This window comes from Prionailurus bengalensis, chromosome B3, assembly GCF_016509475.1.
Source record: "Prionailurus bengalensis isolate Pbe53 chromosome B3, Fcat_Pben_1.1_paternal_pri, whole genome shotgun sequence".
NCBI classification, from domain to species: domain Eukaryota; kingdom Metazoa; phylum Chordata; class Mammalia; order Carnivora; family Felidae; genus Prionailurus; species Prionailurus bengalensis.
In genome coordinates, this window is record NC_057355.1 from 104,804,122 (window position 1) to 104,827,035 (window position 22,914).

The following is a 22,914-nucleotide window of genomic DNA, read 5'->3' on the forward strand; positions in this document are numbered from 1 at the left end:
AGTGTGAAGATTAGACAGAATCTTTTTTTTTTTTTAAATTTTTTTTTTTTTTTACAACGTTTATTCATTTTGGGGACAGAGAGAGACAGAGCACGAACGGGCGAGGGGCAGAGAGAGAGGGAGACACAGAGTCGGAAACAGGCTCCAGGCTCCGAGCCATCAGCCCAGAGCCCGACGCGGGGCTCGAACTCCCGGACCGCGAGATCGTGACCTGGCTGAAGTCGGACGCTCAACCGACTGCGCCACCCAGGCGCCCCTAGACAGAATCTTTTGAAATAGGGTAAATTTTTCATATTTGGAAGTCAAAGAAGAGAGTACAATACAGTTCTATTCTACAATTCCTGGAGCCCTTAGTTTATGCCTGGAACTCTTTAGATTCCACAGGCGCAGCAGAGGCAGGCAGGTAAAACAGACTTTACCTTCAAGAAGTTTCTAGTCCAGCTGGTAAGGATTAGACGGGGGCTTAAATTAGACTAGCAACAGCTGTCATTATTAGCTATACTTATGAGCTTATGAGTAAAAAGAAACAAATATCATAATAAAACTATAATGTGGCATGGGGTTTGGATGAAGGAGAAAGACCATATAGTTGGGAGAGAATGGGAAAGGGCAAAGGTAGGTTTCGTGGAGCTGAGACCATGTGAGCTGGATCCTGAAGAGTCGCTACTTCTGTAATTCCCTGTCCTTTGTTGCTCCCTTTCATGGCACCCTTTTTCTTCTTCAGCAGCTACTTGCATGTTTATTTATTTAATGATCCATCTCACCAAGCTATTGATTTCATGGGGTGGGCCCCATGGTCCACTCTGATTTGCTCCCCATTGTATTCCCAGCACAAAGCCCAGTGCCTGGTACATAGTACGCGATCAATAAAAATCTGTTGAGTAAATAAATGAACAATTAGATGAATGATGGACGGCACTAGGTACTATTGCTGAATGCCAGTTATGGAACACTCACTGTGGTCAGCACATAGGTGATCAAATGTATTGCATTCAACAAAAATACGAGGTACGTTTTATGCCAGCTTTATAGAGGAAGAGACGGGGAACTACAAAAGATAGATAGCTTACCCAGTGCCATGCTACAAGTGCCTGGCTATAGCCATACCCACGGAGGTCTCTCTCCAAAATTTGCGCTGCCAATCACTGCACAATATTGCTTCCCCTTCACTATGTACCATGTGCCATTTGTTTGACACGTGTTACCCCATTTTACTTTCTCATTTACTTCTAGCAACAACCTGTGAGTTAGTTATCGCTAGCCTCATTTAATAGCCGCGAAAACAGATTCAGAGATGTTTGTTCATTCACTCAACAAATATTTATTATCTGTCTACCAATTGCCAGTCGCCATGCTACTCCTGGAGACAGAATAGTGAGACAAACAGTCATCCTCCCTGCCCATGTGGAACTTATGGACTTCTAGGGGAGGCAGACAGTGATCAGATGTACAATAACAAACCGTGAGAAGTGCTGCAGGGAAAGTCAGGGTGTCCTACGTGCACCTCATGGCTTCAGTGAGGCCCATGTGACTCCAAGGTTCTCAAGTTTTTATACGACTCTTTTAAAAAAATTATTTTCAGTTTATTTATCTATTTAGTTATTATTTGAGAGAAAGTGTAGGAGCGGGGGAGAGGGGCAGAGGGAGAGAGAGAGAAATCTTAAGCAGGCCCCACTCTTAGCAAAGAGCCTGACACAGGGTTCAATCTCACCACCCGGAGATCGTGACCTGAGCTGAAATCAAGTCAGATCAGAGTCTTACCCGACTGAGCCACCCAGGTGCCCCTCTTCTTGGTTTTTAACAACTTGGTGGATAAAACTTGAACTGGCAGAGAGGAAGGACGGGAGCGGCCCCCAAAGTGCAACTCTCTAGTATGACCAGAGAAGGTGGGGAGATATGTGTAGGAAATCATGTGAGTAGCTGAGGCTGGAAAAATCACAGAGTGTTGAAGGTCTAGTAAGAGACTGTCCTTCTTTAGGAAGGCAATGGAGAGCCATTCAAAGGGTTTTGAATGAAATCTCAAATCAAAGTATCTTTTAGAGAAGAGTAGCTTAAAAAGCAGAAACAGTGACAGAGGTGGCATGGGGGGAAGACTTACTGACTGGTTCAACATGGCACTAAGTTTGGATTTATTTTGCCTATGTTTTTTTTAAAAAAAATTTTTTTTTTTAACATTTATTTATTTTTGAGACAGAGAGAGACAGAGCATGAACGGGGGAGGGTCAGAGAGAGAGGGAGACACAGAATCCGAAACAGGCTCCAGGCTCTGAGCTGTCAGCACAGAGCCTGACGTGGGGCTCGAACCCACAGACCACGAGATCGTGACCTGAGCTGAAGTCGGACGCTCAACTGGCTGAGCCACGCAGGCGCCCCAATTTTGCCTATGTTTTGTCAGTGTATTAGTTAGGATGTAGGCTTAGCTGAAACACAGGGGTTTTAACAAGACAGGAGCATATTTTTTCTCTCACATAGAGGTTGAGCTGAGATGGCAACTCTGTTCCCGAAAACCATTAAGGGTTCTTTTATTTCGATTTGAAGAGGGAGAAGGGTGAAAAGAAGACCTGCCACTTAGGGACCCAACAAGGAGGAGGTTGCACACGTCACTTCTGCTTGCTTCATCTCGGCCAGAGCCGAGCCTTAGAGCTGCACTCGGCAGTTATAAGGAGATGTGTAAACGTCATCTCTGGTTTTGCTGTCTGCATGCCTTAGGGCAAAAATCCATAACTATGGAAAAGAGGGCATGATTATTAGGATACGACCAGCAGTCTCTGCCATACTCACAGGCTTCTCTTCTGAGAAAGAGAAATCTCGGTGATTCATTTGCTCCTGTTAGAAAAGCATCCAAGAAAATTAAAAAAAAAAAAATTTAATGCTTATTATTTTTGAGAGAGAGAAAGAGAGCAAGCAGAGGAGGGGCAGATAGGGAGGGAGACACAGAATCAGAAGCAGAATCCAGGGTCCGAGCTGTCAGCCCAGAGCCCGACGCAGGGCTGGAACTCACATACTGGGAGAACTCCCATACCGGGAGATCATGATCTCAGCTGAAGTCAGCTACTTAACCCACCGAGCCACCCAGACCCCCCCCCCCCAGAAGGCATCCAAATTTTAAATAATGTTGGATTTTTAAAGAATTAAAATTGTTAAAAAATTTTTTTTCACATACCATAGAAAACTAAGTAAAATTTGACAGCTTATAACTCTAAGTAATAACACAAAAAGCAAAATCCATTCTGATTCCATAGATAACTATGGAGAAAAACTTTATTTTAAAACAAATTACCTAGAAAAAGATAAAGTAAGTAATCCATGATATACTTTTATGTCCTTAAGACTGCAAAAGGTACTATTTGACACTCTGATATTAATATTAATGTTAGCCATACTAGTATTTGACATTAACGTTGTATATATTTTCCTTCCCCTTTAATTTCCCATTAAAAACTAACAACCCATTCCTTAGTTGAAGACTGAGAGTCATTTTTACCAAACTTGAAGAACGAGCAGTCAAAAGAAAATGCCTCTGTGTATGGGGTGTTCCCATCTTGGCAGGTTCTATGATGTGAGTGGCTTCTGCCCTGAACCATGAAAGGAAGGATTCCACTGGGAGGACTGGGGCTGAACTGATGCACTTCCTGTGTCACAGCTGGGACAGCAACATACAATATCCACGCCATAGAGTAAAGCACATTTGCTGTCCTGGGCAGCCCTTAATTTTAGTTCATTTTCCTGCACCTATTTATTTGATCGCTCATTAATTGCCTCTGAGCAGAGAAAATGTTTCCTTTAAGAAGGTTAAACAAAGAGTTTATTGACATAAGTGAATTGGTGGAAGAAAACATTATTAAATAAAAGACACTTATTTAAACACCAAATTAATCATTTAAAGGCAAATTAGAGGTCATATCCCCTCCTAACTAAATAATGTTAACCAGTAATGAGATATCCATTTTAGATATAAGCACTTTCAGATTCAGGCTGCTGGTTGAGCTGTGCCTTGGGTTTCCAAGTGTTCAGAGTCCATAATTACACTGGTGCTTTAAACGTCACTATTTTAAACCATATTCCATCTATAATGGGATAATGTGGTATCGTTTTTCATTGTATAATTAAAAACTGAATAAATAAAGCTTCTCTTTCATCCCAGCAGAAAAGAAGACTCATGCTCTGAGAGAAGACCCCCAGTGGAGACAGACTCACCTCGGGCTCTGGCTCCAATTATTGAACTTCCCACACCACCCGTGCTTGTGTGTTCTTGGCGACGGCCAAGTTGATCCGGCTGGGCCACAGGTAACTTTCCGATATCCTAGCTGGGGCCATATGCCCGCCTGGCTATTCTACACCTGCACCTCTTTCAGGACTCCATTATGTAAGCTTCAGAGACTGAAGAGAAAGTCACAGCAATTTTTGTTGTGCTAGAGGTAGTGCAGTTCCTGCAGTTGTCTGGTATTTTAGCGTGGTATTTTTCTCTTCCAGTTGGAGGGTGTCACAAGTGCCTACCCACATCCAGCCACACACCTTTGTCACACAACCACAGGGGCAATGCCCCATGCACCAGTCCACTGCTGGGCTCGCATTAGCTGGACTCCCAACCACCATGACTGTTGAGTGTTGACAGGTGCCAGAGATTCACCCTCCAGGCTCTTCCATTGAGAAACTGACGCTGAAACCAGCGGCTTTGTGCCACACGGCGCTGAAGTTTCGTTTGTAGCCAGACAGGAGTCAGGAAAATTTTAAGGTTAATCCAATCTGACGTTAGCCCGCCCCTGTTGGATATGACCATCAGATGGTCCAGCAGATTCTTTTTTATCAAAATATTTTATTGTGCCTATGTGGAGAAGATGTGGGAAAGACTCCCAATGGACAAGAGCTTGATTTGGTTCGTATTTTTTTGAGCGTCCGTTTCCGACTGCTCTTTTAACCCCCTGTAAGTCAATTAATCTTGCTTTTATAATAATTGTCTTGATTCAGCATGGTTTATCAATGAATACTGCTTACCTTAACTCATTGCTGCCCCTTGCTTGGGTAACCTATGCGTTTTGAAGGCATGGGACTAGGTTCAGGCTTTAAAGGCCTGAGGTAACTCTTGGAAATACCATCCAACAATCTGAGTCTCGCTGTTCCCACCACATACTAACTGGAATTATGGCCTCCTCCAAATCCTATTCTCCTCCCAACCACATGACTTCTTTTTTCAGCTGTGACAAGAGAATCAGCTTATGACAAATTGCGCATCGGAGAAGGTATATCTCTATGATGTGGGTGGGCAACGTAATTTAGGATTCTACAGGCTTATGCCCAACCCATTATTTGAAGGCTAAGGAGCGGTAAAGGGAAAAGTTGGTTCAAGCAATCCCGATACTGCTCATTAACTGGGAGACAGAAAGGAATAAAATAGGACTTTCCTGATTATTTCAGGAGCTCTCTCCACTTCCCCACGCCACACCCCCTCCCCCCCATCAGACATTTAGACTGAGGAAGAAAGGCACTTTGTGTTTAAGGTTAATCAAGTTTCAGTACAATTTTTTTTTTCAAACTAGAATCACACTAATCTTTTTTTCTTGCTCTAATGTGTGGCTGTTGAAATCCTCAGCTGTGATAAATTAAGCTACTTATTAATCTAATTATCGTACATTCATCCTAGAAACTTTCATGTGACTTGAAAAGGCTATTCAACCTTTTCCCTCCCCTCCTAGAAAGGGCTCAACCTTGCACCAATTAAGATCATTCTGAAGTAAGGCTTTAAAAAAGCTTTCTCTAATCACCCAATGGAACATGGACCAGTGGAAACCAAACTCAGAGCTCTGGGAAAAAGTTTAGCATTCCTTTCTGTCTGCCAACTTTTATGGTTTCATGGCACAAGGGAGGAAGACTTCATTTTCCTATTTAGTTGTTCTTTCACTGACCTCCAAATAAAGTCCATGTAATTACTGAGCAAATAAAGTTGCAGCATGTGTTTTAAAAATCAATTGCCATTCTTGGACTATAGAAATGTAACAATACACAGATTTGCCGGAAAATGCCCAGCACCAACCATATGAACTAAACCCTGTACTGTATCTGTACAATGGAGTAGTTTTGACCCCTAAAGCACATATTTACTATGCAGATTTTTAAAAGGGTTTCTTTTATGACTTATCTATTGATATTAAAATGTCCCCATCCTAATATAGGTTCAATTTAGGATTAAAAATATGTTGCAAATGTATCATATCTTAAACATCCATTCATTGCCAAATGCCTCACTTCTTTTTTTTAAATGATGGCATAAATGGAGCTATTTTACATTCAAATTAAACTAGCTATTAATTTGAATGCAAAGCAGCTCAATGTACAGGATGCAATTTCAATGACAGGTTTACCCCAAGACAGAACGGAGCAAGTCAACATGGGTGAGTCCTGGTGGATTGTCCCCTACTCTTGGTGCCTGGCAAACTTGCTCACTGTGAATAGTTTTTGAAGTGAAGATTAAAAGAGTGGCATTATAAAGTATAATTACATTTTATTGAAACTCTAGAAATCAGAAAAAATTCAGCAGGAAACTTTTAGTGAAACATGATGTGTTGTCATTATCATTAAAAGATAAAAGTTCCATACTGTTTTTATCTGTTTATTTGGAAGAAATCCAGCCTTTACAGTTATGCAGGAAACAAAAAACGGGAATGCAGGAGTAATTATTAAAACTGTGTGATTTGTTATCTCAGCTACTGTCTTTCCAAATGGTAATGCGATATCAGCAGCTGCAGACGGTGGCTGATTTCCTCTATTAGTAAACAAGTGCTTTGGAGACCTGTGTGGGGCACTTTAAGCTCGCTACTCCCCGAAGTGCTGTCAGGCTTAACTACTAATCCATGGTATTTCAGAGCACTGGAAATTCATCTTTATAAAACCTGAACAAAAAAGGGAAAAAAAGCCTGGAGGGCATGAGCTCCCTCTGGTGAGACAAATGACATGTTCATTTATTAATGAAACAATAACCCTGGAAAGAGGATCAAAGCACATTCCATCCTCACTTTACAATCCCCAATTTTCTCAGGCCAAACCATTTAATTGAGCCATGACAATGGAATACTTAATTGTTGCCTTAAAGTTTTGAAGAAGCGACTTCTTCAGCATCAATGTACATTTCAGGATTATTATTCAAGTACAATGTAGCCGGATTGAAGCTGGTGGAATCTGATTCATCCTACATTGGGGGTCTTTAGCAGGCAGAAAATGGGTTTTCTTGAACATGCCAGCAGCACCCACCACCAGCACCTCTTGCCTGTCACTGCCCCTTCCCTTGCCTGCAACAGCCCTGATGGGTTGCTTCCTCATGATGAAATAACCGGCCTCATGTGTGGGTGACTGGGAAAGACTCGGGTCCTTTTTGGCATGTCCCTGGCATCTGGGACATAAGTGAGGCACAGGGAGTTGCCAGGCTCAGAAGCTGGGAGTTTAGGGAGTTTGGGGGTACCCAGCATGGAGTATTAAGTCTTGATAGACCCATGGCATGTGCCGTGGAAAAGGCACCCCTGTGGGCTATTCTCCAGTTGTTTTTGAGAGTGATTATCACGATTCCATCCTATCAAAACTAACAAACACACATGTAATATTAAAAAAAATGAAAAGATCTATATTTAATTTCTACATATGAATCCTGGATTTTACCACAGCATTCCAGCTTGATAATTTGTTGTTTATACTCACATAACAGCTATTCTAGGGTTTACATGACTATGCTGTTTTTCACATTAACCAAAACTTTCAGGGGAGTCTTAAGGCACAGAAGTAGGGTGTCCAAAAAGTGCCTTCTGACCCATTGTGTAAAGAGGACCATGAAGATTTTATATGTAATCTCTACGACTCACCTGTTTTGCGTTCAGATATTCTAGGCCAGTTTGATTCTAGGCCCAATTTTCTATTACATGGCCTCATTTGGAGTTTATAAATAGATTTCCTTTTACTTTGCACCTGCTCATATTTATTCCTTAGGAGATCCATTAAGCCAATGAAAACCAATAGTCAGAAAGGAAGGTTGCAAGCAATAAAAACACTCCTGCTTCTGTGTTCATGAACACCATCTATTTTATTATATTTATTTATTTTTTTAAGTAAGCTGTATGCCCAACATGGAGCTTGAACTCACGACCCCAAGAGCAAGAGTCACAGGCTCTACCGACTGAACCATCCAGGCGTCCAATCACCCTCCATTTTATTAAAACTTATGCGAGCTGGACAGTGTATTTTGAGATGATTTCAATTACCTGTACATAGGCTCTTTTTTTCTGACCTGCTTTTGAATGCCAACCTTCTAAAATTCTTTTTGTTCTGGGTTATCAGACATAGGCATAAATATCAGGCTTATGAGTATTTTTATGTTGAATTTTAGTAAAGTACTTAGGGAATTCCTTATAAAGACATTTTTATAATAAGGCCATCAATTTGAAAAACTTGCATTTGTTCGGAGCTCTTCTTGGTAAACTTTTCTGCAGGATAATTGTTTCAGCTGCACACAGGGGAGTGATGATTGATTATTCAAAGTGTATAGTGAGCTGTATGGGAGAATACAGAACCCTGTAAGTCAACAATTATAGCAGGGATTGGCCTAAGAGCCAAAAGGGAGTTTCAAAGGGAGGGTCTATATGTGAAACAGAAACAATTATTTTTCCAATCTCCCCGTTTGGTTATCTTTCACCCCAAGATACAAAACATGTATTTTCAAAAATACACACCTAGAAAGACTTCATGGGCTTGGCTCCTGAGTGTTCAAACTGCCATGACTTTGATGGCCACATCACACATTTCATACATGTCAAAGATGAGACAGAACAAAGATATTTACATCTGCTGAGAAGATATCCATCTCCGTGAGCACACTCGACTAATATTTATATTATTCATTCATTCATTCATTCATCTTTTTCTGTCACTTATTTAGCCTGTCAATTAGTTACTCAGTGACTACTGACTGAGGTCGTACTGCATATATATCATATACATGACAACAGATATAGCTTGGGTTATGCGTACTTTTGGAAGTATGTGGAACCTGAGACTATATGTAATCGAAGGAAGCAAGGAGTGGGTTGGAGATAAATAATTTGGAGGCAGAAACAGAGCTCCCCTTTAGCACTGTTTTGAAAAGGGGCAAAGACCCTTTGGGGTGTGTCTGTTGAATATATGATGGAAGTATTCATTCAGCAGTATCTCTCAAGCAACTACCTCATTGCATGTGCCATGCAGAACACTTACTCAAAAAAAAAAAGAACCACTGTCCCTATCTCCCAGGATCTTCCATTCCGTAGTCTGAGGGGGGCGAGGCATAATATAAACACATAAGACAGTTAGCTCAAGGTAAGTGATGAGACTCCATATTGAAAGGTACAGGCAATTTCAAGATGAATTATAAATTTTGAGTTATTATAATTTTCATCACGTGGTCTGGAAGTTGGGGCTTGGGCTTCCTATTTCCCATTTTGCTGAGAAATGTGTGCTCTGAGAAGGAAGATGATTAAGAGGCACATAAACAGGTGCACACATTCATTTTTTGGTTCTTATCTCCCACTCTTGGGACCTTTGTTCCTTGAAAAAGAAATAGGCTCATTTCTAAGAATGTAATGTTTGATCATTTTTACTATCTGTAATAGCAGATACATAAACTGATAGTGCCACTATAATGGTGAATAAACCCCATATTCTTTAAACCTGCAAGATGAAATTAGGAATATAAATTAGGTAAATACATATGTACGGATGGTTACACGAACGTTTTTAATAAGCACTAAGGATTAAAACCAACAACGGAACTCCTGTACTCTTTGCCCCTTCTGCAGTCCAAGTAACTAAAATTTAAAACAATACCAAATCACCAACAAATGTGAGGAGGAACAAAGATAGGGTTTTTCTTTTTTATGATGACTACTTAGAATTATGTTGAGATTATTGGAATTCCTTACAAAATCAATTATAAAATTTAACATACTTTTTCTTACTTCTTTCCCCTGATGCCTCTGGGATGCTGGTAATGGGTAATCCTGCACTGGTTTGGCATTAGAGTTGAAGATGTGATTACGTTGTTTTTCTCTTCTGCCTTTTACTAAAAAATGAGCTATCAGAATGCCCTGGTGTGGCTTCAAGTTCTGTTTTCTTTTTATTCCCAAATTCTGTGCGTAGCATACAGGAGCTCTAATAATATACTTAACCAGTTTCACTTCGGGGCAATTATCCCTTTTTAGCATTCTAAGCTATGGTTAAATTCTCCTAAATGTAGCACAGGGACAAGGAGCATATATTATCTCTCTAGGTTCTCCTTGGTCCGTATCCATTTCATTACATGCCAAAAGGAGCTTATGGTGTGGAATATTTAGAAAATATATAAATAGTTCAGGATAAACGGCTCAAAATAAGGCCATGGCTCCTTACTTAAATTAAACAACATTTTTTGCTTAGCTGTTTGCTATTGATTTCTTGAACTTAAGAAAGAAATGATATTTTAATAAGTGCTGAAATAATTAGTTGCAAATATTTAATAAAGTGAAACTACAAAACCTAACCAAACCATTTATTTTCTTATTCTCCGAGGTTGATGTTTATATTTAATACTGTTAAAAAAAAAACATGCAATAAGTATAATGAAAAGGACATTTTACATAATAAGGAAAATTTTAATGAAAAATTCAACACATATTTTCCTAGTTAAGGTTTATCTTTCTCTAATATCTAAGATGTTACAAACCATTTTTAAAGTTGCTATTCTTTTTTTAAAAAATCAGTAACTTAGAATAAACAAACACTGCTTTCCCTAATTACACCTGCACTCACCACCCCCATTGGACACATGATTTCATTCCATAAAATAAGTAAATTTTGTTGACTATATGTACACGACAACATAATAGTATCAATATATAAAGATAACACACCAAGTAGACACAAAATAATTTATATCTCCTGCTTAAATAATTTCTGATTGCTTATATCAGTCAGTAAAAATTAACTGGAGGTCACAAATATATACCTCTTCTTGACATTGGTAAAACAAAATGGCTCCCACAGCCGATTTGTGAGGAACACAGAGGATAGTCTATATCACTTAAATGAGACTAAGTACCGAATACGTGAACCATTTTGAAATTTGTTGCGGTATTTCTAAAATGCAGGTGGCTTATCTAACATGATAGACGCTGAATGTTATTAATTAATTAATTAATTAATCAATACATTGCCTCAAGGCTCGTGCTGACATTTAGGTCCATGTTAACGATTCAAAAGTAAGTCCCAGAATAGCTTCTGAAGGAGAATATATTCTGCCAGAGAAGCAGAAACGGGTAGGTCTTGAAGTTGTTTCCCAAGGTCCTCTGGGACTGGGGACAGCCTCTAGAAGCACTAGTTTCAGAAAGGGGAAGAGTGGCTCGGGAGCATCCCTGCTCAATTCAATAGTCAGGCAAAGAACGAGAGCTTACAAACAAAACAGAAAATAACTTTCCCAGACCGGGGAGAGAAGAACCCTTGGCATTCCTGAGGAACAGCTGTTTATGATAATAAACTAAACTGGGTGAGCATTTCTTAAGAAGAAATATTTAATTATCCTGCTCACCATTATGAGGAACTTCTGCCACTCTTCAGGTTATTATACAGTAAATAACCATTTTTCTAAAGGACAGAGCTGTTTTAATTATATGACAATGAATGCATAATTATTATGTTTGTTAGGAATGAATCACAAGACAACAGACTTGATATTGCTGCTCTGGTTAGTGCATCTTAATTACTTTTTCATTTATTTTGCATATAAAAGCTATTTGCTAATTGTCTTTGCTGTAAATATGCAAAATATAATTAGTCATTCATAATTCTTTATGTGTTATCTAACTGTACATTTGTTTCTGAGGAACATATATTAAAGTGTGAATATTTAATGAGCTTTTCTGTGTGTGTGAATTCTTCTTCTTTTGACAAAGTTTTAAGTAAATATTAGGCATGTAACAGTTTTTAACCCTATTCTTAGGGAAACTTGCTCTGAAAACAAAAAGAGAGACTGGAAAATACAGAGTTATGGAATGAAGACCAAACTGTGTGGAATTTTAAAAAATCTTCCATGTGAAGAAACTGATGATGACAGGGAGTATCTCTTATTAAGCCTTTAAATTAACCTTTTAGATAATCTCCCAAGCTACTCAGATAAATCTTTAAGCATTACCCATTTCAATTTAAGTTTTTACATATTTGTGTGGATACTTACCAGAAGGAGAAAAGAAATCCATGGATGTGCTTATTAAACATGCCTTTTTAAGTGCTACCAATAGATTGCTTACTGTATCTGTTTAAAACACTGGGCAAACGCTCTCAAAATTTTAAAATCTTAACTATGAGTACTGTATAAAATCTGTGTGAGCGGCAATGTGAGAGTTTTCTTCAATAAGGTCATTTTTGTGGGTGTGAATAATGTGATGTTCCACAGTGGCATCTCAAGCGTGAACCGCACTGACCAGTTTTTCAGCCTCGGGCGCAATTTTTTTTTCCCTTTTTTTCTTTGTTGGAAACAGAACTTGGGCTACTTTCTCCTGTGGTTATCACTACTCAGTAGGAACTAACGTTGCAGGGTATGTCTTAATGCACTCAGATTCATTACAGTGACTGACTGGTTAAATGGACCACGTGCTTTCAAAATTGTGCAGATATCAGGCACATCGACCAATGATGACAATTTTTCTTTTCACTTGTCTCCATCAAATCCTGCCCGTCCATCCTGCTGATGCATGTCACATTCCACTTTCTTCACCTCAAACATTTGATTTACTAACCGGTTGTACTGTTAATCCCATGTCATGACACTTCTATTCACTTCTGCTTTTCAACTGAAAGCAGCTTCCTATGAAGATAAAGCTAGGTAAAATCTATTGTAAAGAGGAGAATAACTTGAATGCAGCTATCATATCAAAATGAAAACACACTTCTGCTCTCCTCACCCACTAGACATCCTGAATACTTTTCTTAATGATGAAGTCAAATAGGATAGCGGAAGAGAATACGACCGATGATCTTTTTTTTTTTTTTCCCCCCCTTCAGAAGTAATCCTGCTCTGTAATTCTGTAATTGTTCTTATTTATGTTTGGCAAATCTTTTTCAATGAACATATATAAAACCAGAATGATGACAGGGTGTGAATGAGAAAAGAACTAGTAAACATGCTTTGGAAAATTGTGATATGAATACATTATATTGATTCCTGTTTATCACAAAAATATTTCAAAGTTGCTTCAAATAAGGCTTTTTAACCAGCACTCGCAAAAACCGTAACTGTTATATAGGGTTCTTTGTTTTCATTGTGAGATTTTTCTTTTTTGGCTCCTTGAATATTTTTTTTTCTTTTGCCTTCAGAATAGCCAAAAAAAAAAAAGTGAAATATATATTTCAAATATCATTCCACTTATACAGGAAAGTGGTAGGGATAACCCTCTTTCTATCAAAATCGCAATTATAAACACCTAGTGTCCTAGAGTGAAATGATTTAGTTGGATGAGGTTGTAAAATGAAGAACATTGTGCTAAAAAAAATTAATCATCTCACTCTACCATCTGAAATAGTGAAATTCAAATTGACGAATTTCTGTTAAGAGTGATTCATCATACCTTTTATGCATGTGTTGATAACATGAAGTAGGTTTGAAAATTAAGTTTCCAGTCATACTACCAAATACCTTCATTATTATAAGGATAATCATAAGAATGATTTTGTTTATAATTTTTATAAACCTATAGTATTCTCAAGTGATTTAAATATATAAGAGGGACCAGAAAATGCAATATGTGTTTTGCGACATGACTAAATGTTCAAAAGAGGCAATAGGCCTTAGGAAGAAAAAAAAATTTAATTTTTCACATTAGCTAAAGTAACTCTGATTGTATTGTGTGGCATCAAAGTATTGAAAACATTGGAAAATTCTAGATTTGCCTTCAATGATGGCAAGGATCACTATCTGTCCTTCTTTACAAGAAGTTTGAGAGGGTAATCACTTAAGGGGCTTTTGGTCTTTCCAAAATAATCCGTATCAAGCACCTATTTCACAAAGAATCATGTCAGAAAAATAAACACAATCTTTCTAGAAGCATTATGCAGGATAAAATTCAGAAGAATGGTAAATGTAAAGAGTGACTGATGTTGAATAGATGATCGGAAAGTAGGAGCCATAAAAGCTTCCTATCAGTGTATTGACCGAAAAATTCCCAGTCTTTGTATCTTTCAAGATTCTGGATATTTTTACATAGAATTTTCCAAAACATACTTTAATTTAAAGATTTCTTTACAAGCTCTAGGAAAGAGACAATTCCAATCTTGTGGGTTCCGAATTGCACATTATAGAGAGGAACCGTCCCATTGGCCTTAGCCAACCAGTTCTAGAATCTCAGTGCTCATTCCTAAAGTTAAAACACTCAAGAAAGAGGATGGGCAATGGCTCATGGAGATGTTGTAATCACATCGGTAAACTTGTGGAGATAATAAATAAAAATTATTGCAATGAAAACCCCTAAGACATTGTTAGAGGAAATATTGCTCATCTAATATTATTTAACTGTTAGAAGGATATGTGTGTACGATGTACTATGTACAATGTATTACACACACACACACACACACATCTATTTTCTAACCTTCTTTATGGGGAGACAGTGTCTGATCTAAATCTATCAAATAATGAAATATCCCAATGGCAACCAGTATTTGTACATTGTCTGTTAATTCAAATTTGAAATCAAGAGATAAGACACTAGTTCATTTATCTTTTTTTTTCTTAGGTCCAAGCTTACTTCTTTTCCTTAACACTTCTAAGATTTTGCAAACCTTTTACAGTTAAAAAACTTTTGTCACATGGTGCCACAATTTGTCCCCTGAAAAATGGTCTCAGATGATCATCTGAAGAGTCCAACTTAAAATATCCGACTTTCTAGAAATAAAAACAGCATCTTCTTCTCTGGCGTTCGACAAAGTCTTTGGGCTGGGGGAAAATTGTCCGCCTAAGAAAAAACAAACAGTCCTTCTACTCTGTGTTTGTGTTTGCATGGATCAATTGTGAGACAAACAACATTCATTGACAGTTGCTGGCCATGAGTCTGCCTGTTTGAAATACCTTAGTCAGGAGAAGTACCACAAACTGAACCGAACAATCTCTCACAAAACATCTGCAACCATCTGACCCTGGCCTTAACCTTTAAATCTATCTTTTCATATTCATCTCAAAAGACCTTGTCAATGGCCAAGGAGACTCAAGAAAAGGATTCTTCAACAAACAAAAAAGATACAGAGGAAATTCAACCCAGATTAGGTGGCAGAAGATAATACAGTTTGCTCATTTTTATTCTGCTGCTCAAACTGGAGTTGAATTCATTTTCACTTTATCTTTATTCATGTTATTTAAACATAACATTCATTAGGATTGTGAACTGCAACAGATAGAAGAGAACAAAACTACTCGCCAAATTTGTTGGGCATCTGTTCCCACTAGAGGCGGCCCTTTGCCAGCTCCACATCGTGTCATTTTTTTTTCCCCTGAATTCATTTCAAAGTCAATCCATCAGTTTATGAACTGTTTGATCAAACTTGTCATTAACCAAGTGAAACATTTAATTTGTATTAACAAAAATGGGACAAATAATTAGTACAGGGATTAACCATTTTACTTTTTTTTTTCATTCTTATTTATCAAATGTGTTCATTGTTGATATAATTTTTTCATGTGACACTATCTGGTTTCACTGGAAATAATGGGAAACATTTTTTTTAAATGAAAATACTTATGAACTGATGGCCATTAAAAGAAAAATCCATACAAATATTTGGATCTCGCAGCTTCCACCAGTAACTGCTAATTTCGAGTCACCATCGTCATTAAGATTGAAGCATAGATTCCCCAAAGGCAAAGAGAATGAATGAGCCAACTGGCCAAAGACTTATGAGAAAATTACCACGGCTATATCAAGTATCAAAGGAGATTTTATTTTCATGTTTTGAATAAAACTAACATTTCCTTTTAGCAGCCAACCATACTCTTAACGAAATGGCATACGTAACTTACCACAGAGAGCCCTCCTCCTCCCTACACTCGCCTGCAACCTTTATTTCAGGTTTTCCATCCCAAATTGCTTTTTACATAACACATGAATTAGAAATGGAATGATTGCTGTTGGTTGGGAGTTTTGCTCTCGGGAAAACTCTCTTAGTCATCATCTTCTGCATTTGCCATGACCGTGACCTCATTGGGCACTCGTCGGCCTAGCTATGACAATTTGTTAATGAACTAGTTTTGTTTTTAATTGCTTACTTAATTATGGAGCACCGACATAATAGCATTTCTAATTTGTATCATAATTGCATGCAGAGATGAAATGTTGGTGTCTATCGTATGCTTGCTTCTAATCATCTCTTGTTCGTGGAAAATTTTCCAAAGAGATATCTTCTTTAATATGATGATGTGGTACCAGTCATTTGAAATGTGTTCCTCTTAAATGCAATTGTGTCCCTAAACTAATTTCAATCTTTCTGTCCCTATGCGTGTATATGCACGTGTATATGTATAAATATTTATAAATATAAAGTTATTTAAATGTTTTCTACTTTCAATGAGCTAAAAGTGCATAAACATGAGAAAAAAAAAACCCACAAAAACCTGTCGTTGCCTAAACAACAAACATCGGTATTTTGACAGTATCTGTGATCGTGGTGGTTTTTAAAGAATAGTTTTAAAAATAGTGAACTTAAACCGTAGGAAGTTCTCCTCACCACTGCGTTAGTGTTACTGCCGCTCTGTAGAATGTCTAAGATACGCCATTGGTGTGTGTTGTGCAAACCCGTTTTCAGTATGCTCCAAATCCATCAAGAGAAATTGTAGGCCATCATTCTTTAAAATCAAATCACTAATCTAATAACTTCTTTCTTGTCATGACCTAAATTTGAAAAATGTAGAGAAATAAACCGAGTCTCTTGCAAGATAAAGAACACGTGGAAACAAGGCTTCAGAAAGGAAGTCATGATAGAGGCCACTGAAGTCACCATCGACCTATGTCCTTCTCAGTGAATTTTCTTCTGTACAGTTAGTTGCCCGTGGAAAAATATATTCAATGCAAAACATTAGTTATGGGCCTAAAAGCACAGTTCCAAACATGTGTCACTGACGTACGTTTCCCCCCAAAAATACAACTATTGGCCTGCTCATTGTCATCTACACAAAGAACTGAGTCCTAAAATCCTTTACTCAACTAAATTCTTAATAAGTAAACTGAGACTAACCCTCTAATACCAGATTTGTTAAACAACATGATTTAGGTCCTTGCTATTCATGCACCTCGTACAACTAAAATGACTGGTAAAGCTAGCATCATGAAAGAGTCATTTTATGTAGCTGCTAAATTCCTCTCAAATCTCCTTGCAACTTAACGAGTAAAGAAAGCTCAATGTGTAATGCCGGCTAATGTGGTTTATGCTAGAAAATAGTATCAACCTATCTTTGTAGCTTATCTAAGCCAGGATAATACTTTTAGCCTTTATAGTAGACCCAACTCCATTTTTTCAACTCTTGACTATGTATTTCCTGAAATCCTTTTCCAAAGAGTTAAATTGGATGTGAAATCTGTACTAGGCTATGGAGCTGTCTTTGTTCTAAGTCTCGCCAGCAAAGCCTTGCCTCTGTATCACTTTCCTTGCGTTCTGATTGAGCTTGACAGTGTGACAGGAAAGCAAAGGGAGGCAATTCCAAACTGAATGAGAGTCTTTTTCAGCCACACAGCAGCCTCCTCCTTAGCCCCTAAGAAAAAGAGGTAACAGATGCCGATAGCAAAGCATCCCTAACAAAGTCCTAACTTTGATGCAGGCAGAAGAAGAAAAAAAAAAAAAAAAAAAAAAGGAAAAGATTGTCTCGGTGCTGGAAAACCTTGAATGGAACACAAAGGAAGCAACATGAGAAAAATTGCGGTGCAGGAAATGGCTGGGAGAGTTAGGTAGTGACAGCGCATTTAAGAAATTATTTTCCTCTTAAAAGAGGTTAGGATCTTCAAAATCTGCCCTGCCAGGTATGGTGCAGCCAGAATGTCTACATTATATGGGGCCCGATGCTGTGAGTTGCTTGGAGGATGTTCCTGGGAACTAATGCCCTGTCCCTTGAGTGGAAAGTGACACTGTGAAGAAAGCCACCTTTGTAGTTTAGCCATTACCTTTGTACACCGGGCAGTGGATTTTTTCGGATTGAAAAAAAAAAAAAGATTAGTAGTTATTATCATTTTTTACTTCAATATGTTCTGTAATTAAATGGGTTGGTGCATCGCCTACCTTACACCGCTTCATACTGTCTTAAGGATCCGCACCTAAAGATCTGGTCTCATCAAAGAGTGGCTTCCGAGGGTACGTTGAACTCTGGAAGGGAACTATGATTAGTTGCGTGAAAAAATTTGTTGTAAGATAAAAGTACTTAGAATGCTTAGTCGTTCTTACTTAAAAAGGAACTGATTTAAAATATTAATATCTGCACCATCTGCTTTAATCCTTGTGGCAAGAGCATGTATCAAAGTAGACAAGGTCTATCCCATTGGATTGGGCATCACTAATGCCCATATAGTGCTGAGCCCATTGCTAAGATAAAGGCTGGGAAGCATGAATGATCCCCTTGCATCCACATACAAGGCCTGGGTGAGAGCACCAGGTCCCAAGAGTTCGTAGAAAGAACTCACTTCTTTGGTGGTAGGAGTGGAAGACATAGAGGAAGAAAGAAGTCTCATCGTGCTCTTCTCTGCATTTGTCCTCATTTGTTTTCAGAGACTAAAAAAAAAAAAAAAAAAAATCAGGATCAATATGATGTGAAGAATAGTGGGGAGCATTTACATGAAGAATTCCTTTCTCGATAATCCTCTGGCTGATGTGTTTGGTGAAGCTCTGTGAATTCAAAGCTCAGTGCCATGATGAACTTCCCCTAAGGAGTCGTTACTGGCTCCAGTGACATCTGTATGGTCGTGGTGCAGTGGTACAAATACTATAAACATTGGTCCTTATTGCGGGAAAAACGTGCAAGGCCCCGGTCTAGTACACGGAACGCATCTGTTTTATGCTAATGTTACAGGGAAGTTTTCTTTTTCTTCCCCCCTTTTAAATAGACTTAATTTTTGAACAACAGTTTTAGGCTCAGGGCAAAATTAAGCAGAAAGTACAGACAGTTCTTAAACACCCCCTGCCTTCACACATGCACAGCCTTCACCACTGTCAACATCACCGGAAGAATTTCTAAAGTATGGATTTTGTGGCATTCTTTTTCCTCTGGAAGCTGGATGGCTAATTTTTTTTTTCCTCTCAAATATGATAACGCTACTTTGTCTCAGGATTAGATGTTTAAATTGCATATACATACTGAATTAAAGGTTAGTTAGAGTCCATGAAAATAGAGCTTGGACCAGGAACATAGTTGGAGCAAATGACAGTTAAGAGCTGTGTTAAAGCTATCTGCACATTTTGCTAGAATTAAGATTGAAAATGTATTGAAGATAAAAGAGATGAGGAAAACGGGAATGACCTGGATTTCTAGGACTCCTAGTTTAACGTTTAAGTGATTATCTGTGCTATAATAAAGCGCAGATAATTATTATGTTGCGTGCATACGTTATCATTAAGATACCCAGATATATAATTCATATATGGGATACTCCTATAGATTAACATGCACATATATACGAGTTCTCATTTACTTAAAATGCTAGGACATTAACAGTGATTTAAATGATCTCTCTCACACTCACGTTCATATACAGGTTATACTATTACATTTGCCAGATAATTAATGTCCTCTGTCTATATTTAACATGATTTGATTTCCTTTAAAGATAGCTAATGAGATAAAACAGGCACTATGAACCAGTTAAATCAACCACCTAATCTTGCACATGAAACATTAAACAGAAAGGAAGCATCTGCAATTAGCAAATTGCTTTGATGTGACTAAATATCTGGCTCTCTCTGTCACCAACATTGTGGGTCTAAGTCCCAGATGATCTAGACGTGCTGAATGTAAACATAACAAGCATGCAACTTTTCGTGTAGATCCCTTCTTGAGGCTGGTAGTTCCATTCAATTCAAAAGAACTCGGGCTCTTCGTCTGAAAGATCTTTATTTCCTTCCTGAAAAAGAGAAAACCGCACACTTCCAAAATGCAGAAGTGTGTCGCATTACCTACTAAGATGCTGAAAATGCAGAACTGTTTAAGGGATGGCGAGGATCCAGATATTATCCTGAAAGTGGATCTGGTTATTGGGCCCATCTAACGTGGATCTGATGGACTCAGGCAGAAGAACTCACACATGGACTTCTTCTTCAGTGTCTGCTTGATGAAATTCTAGAGTTTACCCAGAATGTGGATGGAGTGGCACAGGAGTGACTGTGGGCAAAGCCATATGGAGAAAACAAATGGACCTCGAAAAAAACTTCAATATGTGAATGTTCATTTAGGAAAATTACTTTTTTACTGAGTGCTGTTGGTCACTGTTCTACGTGCTTTATATAGGTCATCTCATTTAATTGTCTCAAAAAAAAAAAACTCGGGGTGCCTGGGTGGCTCAGTCGGTTAAGCGGCCGACTTCGGCCCAGGTCATGATCTCGCGGTCCGTGAGTTCGAGCCCCGCGTCGGGCTCCGTGCTGACAGCTCGGAGCCTGGAGCCTGTTTCAGATTCTGTGTCTCCCTCTCTCTGACCCTCCCCCGTTCATGCTTTGTCTCTGTCTCAAAAATAAATAAACATTAAAAAAAAAAACAAACCCAACACCCATGAAGGAGGTATTATTTTTTTATCACCCCTGATTAACAGATGAGAAAACAGAGGCAGAGAAAGGTCAGACAACTTGCCCACCATCACCCAGTCCCTTGGTAGGTAGTGGGAAACAACTAGAACATACGCATTTTGAAAATCAGCTAGATGCATGGTTGGTTTTGTATGGAGATGTATGGGTGATCGTGATGTGCATATATTGAAAGTGAAGAGTTCTAGGTGTGATCACTATCAGGGAAGTAAACCCCCTTCAGTGACTAGGAAAAAGAAAGGGGGCCCGCAGGAACCAAGGGCACTTGACAGGCAGAATGCCAGAGAGTACATTCTAGGTGCCAGGCATACTCAGGCACAACACTTTCTTTGGTCCTCTTGATGACACTGGCAGGTAGGTGTTCAAATCTATTTAAAAAATTTAACAGACTTTGTTTTTTAGAGAAGTTTTGGCTTTACAGGAAAATTGTGTGGAAAATGTGGACTTCCCATATCCCGATTGCCGGTTTCCCTTACTGTTAACATCCTGCATTAGTGCGGTATGCTTGTTAAAACTAACGAACCAATACTGATATATTATTGCTAACTAAAGCCCGTAGTTTACATTAGGGTTCAGTCTTTGCGTTGAGCAGTTCCGCAGCTCTTGACCAACGCATAACGTCCTGTATCTACTACTGCAGTATCATACAGAATAGTTCACTGCCCTTCCCTCTGTCGGTTGATTTATGTACTCTGTCTGTAGTTTTGCCTTTTCCAGAACGTCATACGGTTGGAATCGTATCACGTATTGATACGTGGCAGAGTGGCTTGGCAGAGTGGCTTCTTTCACTTGGCAATCTGGGTCTCAGATTCCTCCATGTCTTTCCAAGGCTTGAGAGCTTATTTATTTTTGTCACGGAATCATATTCTATTGAGTGAGTATCTGACAGTTTCTCTGTTCACCCATTTTTCAAAGGTGGAAATGGAGACTCAGGAAGTTATCGATGTTTCCACGGCCAGAAAGTGGCAGAGCTGGACTTCCTGCTCTATGGCCAGGGCTTTCCCACTACATGATAGCTGCCGAGGAGAATTATGAAAAAAACCCAAAAACCAAACCAAAACAAAACAAAACCAGGTTGGCATTGGGTCATATTGTAAACTGGGGCACTCAATCAAACCAGGTGTCTCATTTTTCTTTTTAAGTTGTCTAGCTGTGTTTTCACTGGGCAAAATTTATGCTTCTGTAAGAACTAGCCCCAGTAGACTCCTGTATCTCCCCCAAAGTAAGAGCTTTGCGTATGAGCCAGGAAAGTACTTTAGGGGTGCCTGGGTGGCTCAGTCAGTTGAAGGTCCGACTCTTGATTTCATCTCAGGTCACGATCTCATGGTCATGGGATCGAGCCCTGCATTAATCTCCTCACTAAGTGTGGAGCCTGCTTGGGATTCTCTTTCTCTCCCTTTGCCCCTCTTTCCCACTCATGCACACATGCACTCCCCCCCCCCAATATAAAAAAAGTTGTGTTTTTTTTTTTAATTAAAAAAAAAAGGAAAAGTACCTTTAGGGAAGACAAACACTCCATACCGGGCTCTGGGTAGACAAAGTGAAATATCTTGGGAGTACTGGCCAGTAGATTGCTACCTAAGGTAGTATTGTTTTCAGGAGCCCTGCAAAGGACTCATTGACTGACCGCACAAATTACCACTCCGAATTCTACCACAGGACATGTATTCCTCTCATTTAAGTTTTTTGAATTCCTGTTCAGGGTCCAACCCCCTGGGAAAGGAGGCAGTTGTGCCTCCCTGTGAGTAAGGCACTGGGAGCCCAGGGAGAAGGGGAGCAGTAAGGTATAAGGAAGTGATGGAGAGCCGGAGGGAAGTGGGTGCTGAGTAGGGGTCACTGTTTCCTAAAGTAAAGCTGCTGTTTCCTTCTACTCAGAACGCACTGCCCTGATAATAACACCCCGGTCTCCTGTGCCCTCACTCATGGAAGCAGAGCGATAGCTAGTTATAATAAACCTGTGAAACCCAGGCCTTTCTTCTCAGGAGCCAGCCACCCAACACAGAGCCCTTCCCTCCTTCTGTCTGCAGCATAAGTAACCAGAGGTCCGTCCCGTGGCCTCCCGAGCGGCCTCTGCCTGTGGGGCAGTAGGAGAGAGGCCTGCTTGTCGTTGTG

The 22,914-nt window shown here is 39.1% G+C and overlaps 1 long non-coding RNA gene across 1 annotated transcript in view; it reads left to right on the plus strand.

Moving 5' to 3' along the window:
- LOC122469140 overlaps positions 1-22,914 on the plus strand; it is a 168,036-nt gene that overhangs the window by 123,471 nt on the left and 21,651 nt on the right. The window contains exon 2 of the long non-coding RNA XR_006293391.1: positions 4,148-4,287. This is a non-coding gene — a long non-coding RNA (uncharacterized LOC122469140). The remainder of the gene's footprint in view (positions 1-4,147; positions 4,288-22,914) is intronic.